This window comes from Equus quagga, unplaced genomic scaffold (genome assembly GCF_021613505.1).
Source record: "Equus quagga isolate Etosha38 unplaced genomic scaffold, UCLA_HA_Equagga_1.0 220_RagTag, whole genome shotgun sequence".
Lineage (NCBI taxonomy): Eukaryota > Metazoa > Chordata > Mammalia > Perissodactyla > Equidae > Equus > Equus quagga.
The window spans coordinates 797,824-809,192 of NW_025799647.1; positions in this window are offsets into that span (position 1 = coordinate 797,824).

Consider the following 11,369-nt stretch of genomic DNA (forward strand, 5'->3'; position numbering starts at 1 on the left):
CCCACTCCAGCCACACTGGCCTCCCTGCCATTCCGCCAACGTGCGGGCACATTCCTGCCCCCAGGGTCTTTGCTGTAGCCATTTCGTTGCCTGGGATGCTCTTCCTCCAGATGTTCCCTCACCTCCTTTAATTTTATCCTCAAATGTCACTTTCTCAGTGAGGTTTGTTAGAGACTGAATTGTGTCCCCCCCAAATTTGCATGCTGAAGCCCTAATCCCCAACGTGATGGTATTTGGAGATGGGGCCTATAAGGAGATAATAAAGGTTAAGTGACATTATGAAGGCGGGGCCTGAATCCCATAGGGCTGCTGTCCTTTTTGGAAGAGGAAGAGACACCAGCGCTCTCTTCCTGCGCGCACACAAAGAGGTCAGGTGAGCACACAGCAAGATGGCGGCCACCTGCAAGGACAGAGAAGAGGCCTCAGAATGAAACCTACCTTTCTGGCGCCTTGAGCTTGGACTTCCCAGGCTCCAGAACTATGAGAAAGACCCCCAGTCTGTGGCATCTTGTTATGGCAGCCCGAGCAGATGGAGACAATGCCCACCTGGGGCATGACGGCCACTGCCCTGCCTTCCTGGGGCCCCCAAACTTACCTCACTCTACTTCTTCTATTTACTACAGCCCTTAGAGCCTTTTAATGTATTATATAATTTAGTGTTTTCTTCTATTTATTGTTTACTGTCTGTCTCCCTTGGTAGAACATAAGCTCCACGAGGCCAGGGGTTTTGTTGACTAATGCATCCAAGTGCCTAGAACAGTGCCAAGTACGTTTATCAAATCTGTGTCAGATGAAGGAATGAATCACCATTCTCCAAGCTGTGAAAGGAACCAAGGAAAGGGGCTTTCATTTATCTTAGTCTGCTCGTGTCTAAGGGCAAGCAGCCCAACCTGGCAGGGATGGCCAGACGGGCTGAGCAGAGACTTGGCTGGGGCCTCAGGCACTGAGAGGCGAAAGTGTGGCTCAAGAGGCTCAAGGCAAGGCTACTCCCTTGGTACTCTCCTCGTCTGAGAGTCACACAGACAGGAGGAGTCGTCACACTGTGTTTAAAGAAAGAGCTCACATTCTCCTGTGGAAGCAGGAAGACAGTCCGAGCACAGAGCATGTGCCAAGGCACAGAGGCATGAAGCCACCGGGAACAGAGATCTGCAAGGAGGGTGAGTGGAGGAGTGACAGCTGAACAGCAAGCCCAGAGAAGGCAGGATCGTGAGGACAAGGAATGTCAAGCTAAGGTACTTGAACTTTATCAGAAGCCGCTGAGGGACTTCAGTGGGGAAGCAACCTGATGGGATTGACCTGTTGGAAGGATCACGGGGGCAGCATGGAAGAGAAGAAGCCCGAGGCTGGGAGACCATAGGGCAGGATGTTTCACCAGCCCTCTGTGCTTCATGGCAGTATATTTTCATCTTGTGCACTCTGTGAGAAACCTTAAGTGTGGAAACACACATCTTTCCGTGCACATCCCCTAAGAGCCACGCAGGCAGAGCTAGCGCCAGCGCTCCCTGCAGCCTCAGGGAGGAAAACCCAGACTCAACCCCACACCCCCCTACTCAGAATGAGATGGACCCAAATAGCTGGGCTTTGTCTTTCTTTGACTCTTAGCAAGAGAGGGACCCATCTACAGGCAAATATCGTTCAAAACATTCCAGCCCCAGTCTTTTCCTTAAGACTCGCCCGGCAGACTGTTGCCATGACAACCATTGCTGACCCATCCTTCAGGAAGCTGCCGGAGCCCAGGGAGGATGCGGTCCTGCTTCAGCCTCTGCTCCTCAACATTGCTCACACCAAGTTACAACAGTCCTGGCAGGTTGCACTTCATACACACACACACACGCACACACACACGCCCACAAACACCCTCCTCCGCAGCTATCCTCAGCACACGTTCTTCCCACCCCCCTCTGTACTGATGGATTGCCTGGGCAATGACAGATCTGCATTCTCCCCACTCACGACAGTGACACAACCAAGTGGTGGGCATATGACCTGAGCTGCAGGACCGATTCACTCCCTGGGATGAATACAAGGACCCTCAGGATAGGAGCTCTCTCTTTCCTCTAGGGTGCCACATCGGGGCTGCCGTGGCCCTGTCCTCTCTCAGATGTTTGCAGGGGGAGAGGAAGGTCGACATACACAGAGAAACAAAGACAAACAGCGAGGGAGCCAGCACCCTGGTTGCAGAATCCCCAGTTCTGAGGCCTGTGGCTAATACTTGGATTCAGAATCCTTCCCAGCCTTGTAAGACAATATGTCCTGTCATCACAACCAGAAATGTCCTGGCAGGCCCTCCTTCTTTCCAAGGGAATTTTTCTCAGTTACGTGCCATCCGCCTTTTGGGCCCCACCTGAAGAAATTGCTTCCTCTCTCTGTGCCTCAAGTTGCATGCCTCTGAAATGGAGAGAATGCATCCATTCCCAACCGCTCTGCACTCTAGGATCTATTAGAGGGGCAAGAGGAGACGGCAAAGGTTTAAAGGCCCCGAAACTCAGGGATATGCCGCAGGATTCAGCAAATGACAGACGTGGTTCATGCTGAAGAGGTGTGGAGCCTCAGAAAGGAGCCAGTCCACAAAGGAAACAACCCTGGCCTGAGCAGGGGAGACAAAGCTGCATGGCCCTGGCATACGGGCTCCTCCTGGTACTCCCAGCCAAGGTTGGGCGCTGCCAACGAAGTACGCATTCACTTGCCACACAGGATGAGAGAGCAGCTACGGCCCCAGATTTCCCCCCTTTCTCAAGGATTTTCCACTAATATTAGGCCTGTTCCTCACCATGACTTAAAGGCTTTACCCCGAATACCAAATGGAACAAGCCCCACTGTGTGTCTGTATATGTGTGTGTGTGTGTGTGTGTGTGTGTGTGTGTGTGTGTCTGGGGAGGAGAAGGAGAGGCTTTCAAACAAGTGGCTTAGAAATGTCAAATCAGATGTAGTGAGCGTGAGCAAGACCACCCTTGTTCACTCAAGGAGCATTCGGGGGTCCCTCCCAGCTGCAGACTCCGTACTCTCCTCATCAACACAGCCTAGTGTTTGTATAAAGCTTTACAATCACAAAGCTCTCCCCTTACTTCCGTTCCCTGGACCCTCTCAACAGCCTGTGAGGTAGTGAGGGCAGATGTTAGGGCTACGTTGACATTTGAGGAATGTCCATTTACAACTGAGGAATCCGATGCCCAGAAACGTTAAGTGATTTGCCCAAGGTCACACAGCTTGTAATTGGTGAAACACCAGTTCCTCTGCGGGCCTTCCGTTGCTCTGTCCTGTATCCTGGAAGCTGGAGCCCCGCATTCCGAGTCACCAGCACATACTCTACCGAGAAAACCACTCCCTTCTGGCCCCTCAGAGCGGGCAGATTGGTGGCGTCAGCAGTGCTGTGTGATGGGGCTGTTCAGGGCCTCCTGACAAATATCTTCTGCCCCACAATAGCTCAAGTAGAGATTCATGGTTTAGGATAAGCACCATAGACTCCACCAACCCATTAAAACTAGGTCTATTAGTGACACATGGAGCTAATATTCTGAGCCAAGAACACCTTCCTATTCAGCGATGTGTCTGGTATTGGGACTGCATCCCCAGACAGACTGGGGTGGGATGAGCAGGTTGGTGTTTTTGTTTCCTTTTCTTTGGGGAGGCCCTGGGCTGCTGGACTCTCCCCTACTTCCACCTGTTGCTTACAGTGTGTGGCACAGACTGCTGGCTGCTCATCAACATCCATATTCACCTTTTTTCCTGGGTGCTCAGCCAGACTACATTTCCCAGATTCCCCTGCCAGGGATGTGGCCATGTGACTGAGTTTCAACCAATTAGATGAGAACAGAGGTGCTCTGGGCCACTTCCAAGCACAATGAAAAGGGGAAATCCTTGTGAATGGCTGGAGACTATGACCTCAGAGCAACTTTGGAAGCTTTCAGTTGATAAAAAGTGGCCGTTATATAGGTCCCTGAATGACATGCATAGGACTCTCCACAGTGAACCTGTGCAAACAACCAGGGTTTTGTCTTGTTCACTGTCATCTCCACAGCAGAACAGTCTTGGCACATAGTACATATCATTTAACTTAAGACATCACTGAGTATAAGGCATACCATTGTTTTATGGACTACTAAGAAATAAAACATGCTGCCAATTAAACTAGGCCACTACACTTTCACCCAGAACTTTTATTTTACACTTACAGAAAGAGCTCTTTTAGATTCAGTTAGTCATAGGTTTTCATCATAAATCACTCGTGCATAATAAAATGGGAAGGAGAAGTGAAATAAGTGGGCTAAGGTATTTACAGAACTTCCTCTCATTCCGAATCTGACTCCTCTCCCTTTGACTGAGAGTGACAATGACCATCTTTTTCACACACTGCCATCCTTTGAGGCATCAAGAATGTTGATGATGTGGCATTTCTCAAAAGGATCCATAGAAGAGCCAAGTGTCATACATGCTGGGCTCTTAGCAAGCTTCACAATTTTGTGGATCCAGGCATAGCACAAGTGATGCCAAACCTGTCTGATCCACCACCTCCCCCACAACCATTTCGGTCTTACTTGTTAAGAGCATGCTCCATAAGTATTTTGGGATTTTTTTTGTTTTTTGCCAAGCTATTGACACTCATTCTATACATTTTGATACCGGGATTTTGGATGTCTGCAAAGGCGATGACAACCCCATCAAGATTGCCATATAGGGGGCTGGCCCTGTGGCCAAGTGGTTAAGTTCACCCCCTCCGCTTCAGTAGCCCAGGATTTCACTGGTTTGGATCCTGGGTGCAGACATGGCACTGCTCATCAAGCCATGCTGAGGCAGCGTCCCACATGAATATACACTATCCCACTAGAATATACAACTATGTCCTGGGGGGCTTTGGGGAGAAGGAAAAAAAAAAGATTGGCAACAGATGTTAGCTCAGGGCCAATCTTTAAAAGAAGATTGCTGTGTGGCCAGCAGAAATCAAAACATGCCATCAATTTAAGACACATCCCAATTTCAGAGATTTTGAGTTGTAGGGGAGAAAATGTGTCACAGAGTTTTTAAAAATATGATTCTAGGTTCTCGATAAATATTTGTTGAATGAATGAGTAGATGAATTCCAGTTCCCAGTCTGCAATTGAAAAATGCTTTGACTTCCTTAGGAAAAGGCCTGCAGACTTTGGGGATCACACAACTCTGAAAAAGCAAAGGTGACTATCGATTAGGTAGCTCTTATTTGAAAATAACAGAAAACCCAATCAAAATGGCCTAAACAATAAGGAAAGATAAATTAGTTCACATAACAAGAAGTCCTAAAATAGGGAAGAGCTCATGCTGGTCAACTCAGTGAGGACCAAGGCTTCTCGCCATCTTTCTGTCAGTGGCCCTAGGCACAGCGACTCGGTCCTCAGGCCAGCTGCCCTCACGGCCACAAGGTGGCTGCCTTAGTGCTAGGTGTCATATCCAGACATGAAATGTCCAGTGGAGGTAAAGGGCCTGTACCCTCTATGACTCTTTTTAAAAGTGAGAAACCCTGTCCCAGAAGTGCCCCGCAGACTTCTCACCTCACTGGCCAGCCTGGGTTGCATGCCCACCCCTCAAGCAATCTCCTGCAGAGCAATGTGATCACCAGAACTGGAGGAGGGTGTTGAGAGCGCCTAGTTCCACACTCTCCTTTTACAAAAGCTGCCTGTCTCTCAGGATTAACCCCTGGCTCTGCAGGACCACCCAGATTCCCAGCCCAGGGCTTCCCATTGGCTGCCTCCTCTCTGAGAGGACACTTCTGTTCCGGGGACACTGGACTGGCAGAGCATGGGGAAGGGCAAGGCAATATGAAGGTCAAGTGACTGCCAGCCTAGAAGTGGTTGGAGGCAGCGAGAAAAGGCCTGGTTGCTTTGCAAAGTCCTTAGGATGAGAAGCTCTAACCCTCAGGCCCTGCTACTTTAAACTAGCCAGCCTTTCAGAAAGGAAGAATTCTTGAATTCTTGGGAGACTGCCAGTTACCAAGCAGCTGAGTCAATCTCTTGGGAACCCATAATAGAAAAGATCTGAGTGGAGATTCTTGGGGCCTAGAACATGGAGGAGCTCAACATATTTGTGAAAGGGAGGAAGGAAGGGAGGGAGGAATGAAGGAAGAAAACTCAATAAAAATAATTTACATGTTTACTATGATTATTTACATATTTACATATACATATTTACATATTTACATATGCTAGAAAGAAGACTGGCCTTGAGCTCAAATTCCTGAACCTCCACTTAGAAGCTGTGTGACCTTGGGCAAGTCCCTTAACCTCTGTGGGTTTCACTTTTCTGTAAAACAGGAAGAGGGATGTTGTGAAGACAAAAAAGAGAAATCAACGTGCAAGCTCACGGTAGATAACAGAATCTTAATATATGATGGTTGAAGTGGAGATTTTTGTTTCATATCTTAAAGGAGAAAACAACTGGGAGATTCAACACCAAAAATGCAGAATCTCGGCAGTGCCACAAAGCCCTCCCTTTTGTCTGGAGCCTCCGCTGACTTTCTCAGACAGATTAGCTGGCCCCACTCAGAGTGTGCTGCCATCTGCTGGGAAGAAGGAGAAAGTGACACCAAAGCATTCCTTAACCATCAAGAGGAGCGGCCTGAACTTCCCCTCAGCCGTGGCTCTCTCATCCTTTACTACCACAGGCCGGGCCCTCCCCACTGGCCAACAGAAAAATTAGATTTCAACCAGTCTTTCCTTTTCTTTTTCTTTTTTCGTGTGTTGAGCTAACATCTGTGCCAATCTTCCTCTATTTTAAATGTGGGTTTCCAACACAGCATGGCTGACAAGAGACGTAGGTTTACACCTGGGATCCGAATCCATGAACCCAGGCCACCGAAGCAGAGCACACCAAACTTAACCACTACACCACAGGGCCAGCCCCCAACCAATTTTTCTTTTTAAAAGTAAGTGATAGGATATTACTATATTCAGTCTTAAAAAGGAAGGAAATTCAGAAGTAGGCCCCTGCTCGCCCACTGCCCAGGATCCGCAAGCTGCGCAACCACGAGCTCCACCATCCCATTAGAAGAAAAGTTGCTGTTCAGTCCACAAAGGCGTGTGCCATAAAAGAGTAGGAGACACTCCCAGGGAGTGGCAGTGCCCATTTGGACTTTCACAGTCAGAGATGGCGGCAAAGGATGGAGGAGACCGAAGAAATACATCAGAAACCTAAAAGTAAAAGCACCACTGAGTGTGTTGCTAGCCATCCTTTGTCGCAGGCACTGACGAGTGGGCCAAGCCAGCAGGCAGTATCATCGAAAGCTGCTGAGCCTTGGTCTGCTCATCCAGTATATGCAAGATACTGGCAACATTATCAGCAAGCGATGGCTTGGATGCACAGCCACCAGAACGCCTATAGGAAAGCCATAGAATCTTATTTCAGTTCCCCATGGTACTTCCCTTCGGCAGCTCTTTCCCAAAGCTCTCATGCTAACGAGGGTGGATCTCCTCAGTCCTTCTATGACCATCATTCAGCATCCCAGGGCTCCGGATGCAATTATTCACATTCTAGAAGGTCTGGGCAGCATCCGCATGACAGCACAAGAGAAGACCAAACTTGGTCCGCAGAGGAGGAGGTGGAGACCGAGTCAGATGGGGGTGTGGAATGCGACGTGAGCAACATGGAGATCACGGAGGAGCTCCGCTAGTACTTCGCAGAGACCGAGAGGCACAGGGAAGAGCGCTGTCTCTGCGTGCTTCCTTTCCTTGCCCCGCCTTCCACGTTGTTTTCTTCCCTAATCTCTAACATTATTTTAGAACTCCTCAGCAATGTTCCAGATCCAATCGTAAGACTGGAAAAGGTATGGTGATATTGCACCTCAATTATATTGGTTTCCAGAGTAGTTTTAATACAGGACTTATTTTTAGTTCTAGAACAAAGCTTATCCTAATACTGCCTCTGCCATTTACTGAAGGTTAGACACCACCAGATGGGGTGTGTGCATGCGTGCATGAGTTCCCTAATCTACACAGCAGTCCCTCGAGGTATTAAATCCATTTTACAGATGTGGAAAGTGAGCCTTCAGAAAGTGAATTGACTGGTTCCGTGGTACACAACTAGTAATTTCCTCTTAGGGTTCAAACCAAAGTCTGTCTGACTCCAATTCCTGTGCTTGTTCCTCTAGCACAAACTCAGGGATTAGGTTTTGTCCCTAAGACTGCTAGGTTCCTAAAATCCTGCTGCCAGCTCACCGGTCCACAGCTCGGAGACTGCACGGCGCTCTAGAGCTACCAGATCGTGAATATCAAGCTCCCTTCTGAGTAGAGAGCCTGGCGAACCTAAACAGAATAACAAAATGCCTGGTATTCAAACCTTTCCAGTTCGATCCCGCATTGAAACTCTGTCCCCGGACGTAGAGAATTGTGAGAATGGTCTTCTGTCTGCAGTGGGAAAGCAGTTTTCTTCTTGTACTGTCTTACTAACTTGCTATGAAGAACTAGAACTGCTTTGTGTGCTCTCCTTGCTATTAAGATTCACCAGCCCCTTTACACTGTCAGAGTCTCTAACAGATATGCCTTTCTCCTTCTTACAACCAGTATCCAGTCTCCATGCTGTTTTTATTGAGCTCTAATTATATGATATTTTACCTAGAATTTTCTAATAAACAGAAACATAGACTCCTGGGGAAAAAAAAAAAAAAAAAAAGGAAGGAAATTCTGACATAGGCTACAACATGGATGAGACTTGGGGACATTCTGCTCAGTAAAATAAGCCAGTCACTAAAAAGACAAATGTTGCATGATACCACATTTATGAGTTATCTAAAATAGGCAAATTCACAGAGACGGAAGGTAGAACGGGGGTTGCCAGGGGCTGGGAGGAGCAGTTTAACGGGTGTAGAGCTTCAGTTTTGCAGGATGGGGAGTTCTGGAGACTGGCTGCACAGCAATGCGAACATACTCAACGCTGCTGAACTCTGCACTCAAAAATGGTGACTTTTATATTGTGCACACTTTACCACGATGAAAAAACAACAGTAAGTGATAGGGTAATAAGCACACGATAGGTGCTTGACTTCATGCAATAGAATCACAATAAATATGTGTTGAATGAAGATGGAAAGAAGTGGTGCTGACCGATGGTCTCAGACGCCAGGGTGGACATGAGAATGGACGTCTCTGCTTCCCCAGGAAAGCCTTCCAAGCGGCCATAATTAGTCGCAGTTATCTTTTCCTTACAGTGATAAACTCAGTTATTTCTCCTGTTCTCATCTCAAAACTAAAATTTTCCCTTTTCATCCCATGTGACAACGGCATGGCACCGAGTTCAACCTGAGCCCGAATGTTCTCCCTGGGAACTGTGTCTTCTCCATCAGCACTGGCAGCCGCAGCCACATTTCTGTTGATTCCAGGGCCACGAGTTCCACACAGAACTTCAGAACTGCACAGGCTTTGAGCAGCCTCCTGAGAGGCTCATAAGAGATGTATCTCCTACCTAGTAAAAAAATATATAAAACATTTTAAATAGTGACTTTCCAAAAGCCACAGAGCTGGTCAGCAGCAAAGCTGAGGCCTGTGCTTTCCCCTTAGGGCCCCCTCTCTGACCCCGGGCAGCAGCAGGAGGGCGTGGGGCCACCTCCTCCCCTGAGCTTCTTGTCGACAGGTCCCTGCTCTGCTGGAGGAAAGGCTCTCCTTGTGGTCAGCGACCCTCAAGGCCCGGCAGCCATAGTTTCTGCCAGGACAGAAGGGCAGGTTGAGTCTGTTCACTGCAGGACTCCCTGGCCCGAGGCAGGTGTCAGAGCCTGCAGGGGAAGCACAGCAGGGCGCAAAGAGAGCACGAGTCCCAAAGGCACCATCACCAGCAGCCGGCTCTGCCACTGCCCGGAAACTCCCAGAACCCCCAAGGCGCAGCCTTCTGCTCACCCCAACTTCCTCACCTCATCATTGAGTCTCACCCAGAGGCAAACCAGAGGGACACAGAGAGCCAAACAGTATTTAAACATTGGATGACAGCTGCAGGTAGAATTCACCACAAGGGGGTTTAGTTTAGTGAGACCCCCAACCCCCAGGATTCCTGGGCTTGGAGTGCTTCCGACACTTCCGCTGGAGGCCTTTACCCAACAGGGTGGAGAGGGAAGTTGTTTCTGGGTCAGAGGAGCTGGTAGCCATGAGTGGAAGCCCAAGTCTAGGGAGGGGAAGGGGAGATGGGGTGTGCAAGGAGTCAGAACGGAACCTGGAACACTGCACCCATCCACACCCACTTAGAAGTTTGGACAACCAGTTTCTCCCAGTTGCTTTGGATGCTGGGAGCGGGTCTGTTTTTAAGCAGCAAAAACAACCCCTGGATCCACTCCCAAAGCCTTGCTAAGCACACGACTTCACCCTTGCTCACCAGGGGGTGAGATAAGAGAAGTCAGCAGCTTCCCCCTGAGTCAAAGCCACCGGGGTTCTGACTTTTGGGAGCCCTTGAGGAGCCCTTGCAGTGGCCTAGAGTCTCAGTAGCTTCACCCTGGCTGTCGCAGAAGCACAAGGTTCCCAAGGGGCTGCTGGCCTTTATCTGAGGGCTCCAGAGCGCTCCTTTGTCTGGTGGGTTTAATAACTACCTTCCAGTCATGCCGAATCTGACCCCCCTGGGCTGGCTCCCTGAGACTTGAGTGAGTTTCTGTTCCTCCATCATCATCATCATTCCTTGTGGACTCTGAATTTCACCCGGACACCTGCTGTCTAGCATGCGGAGCCAGGTGGGATAGGATGAGTGGGGGGCAAGAATTACATCCCCCAGAGACAAATACAGGCAGTGGCTCCTTCCCAGGGGCTGGGAGCTTGGGAGTGGGTCAGAACCCAAGTGTTTCACAGATCTCGTGCTTCATCCATTAGCATGTCATTGGGGAAAAGCATTTCAACCCGGATGACCACGGAGCTATCATCCAAACTGGGACACTTATGACAGCAAAAGGGGGAGCCATTAATAATGTTGCTGAGAACCAGCACAAACCAGGACAGTCCTGGGCATGATATAGATCATCCATCCCATGAGGAAACAAACAAACCAAATAGGAGGGGAATCCAGTCATTACCACTTCTCGCCCTCCCTTCTATGATTATGAAACAAAAGCATAAACCTCTCCTCATCAGGGCAGGTCAAACTGTCAATTTCCGGTGGGGATGCTGACATTAAATGGCCATAAAACCAGGCATCCTTTGTCTCCCTGAGGATATTCCAGTCGGCTCTGTCCCTTGGGTCAGCGCTCAAATCAGAAGAAAATCCAGCTGATAGTCCTTGTCACATGGGGACAGCGAGGACCTCAGGGCCAGAACAGATTTTTCAGTTAATTATTAAGAAGCCGCTCCCAGGAGGGGCAGCAGCGGGGAGCGCTTCCTGGTGTGTAGAGAAAGGCAGGCGCACGTGAGAATACAGGCGGGCAATTCTGTAATTCCACG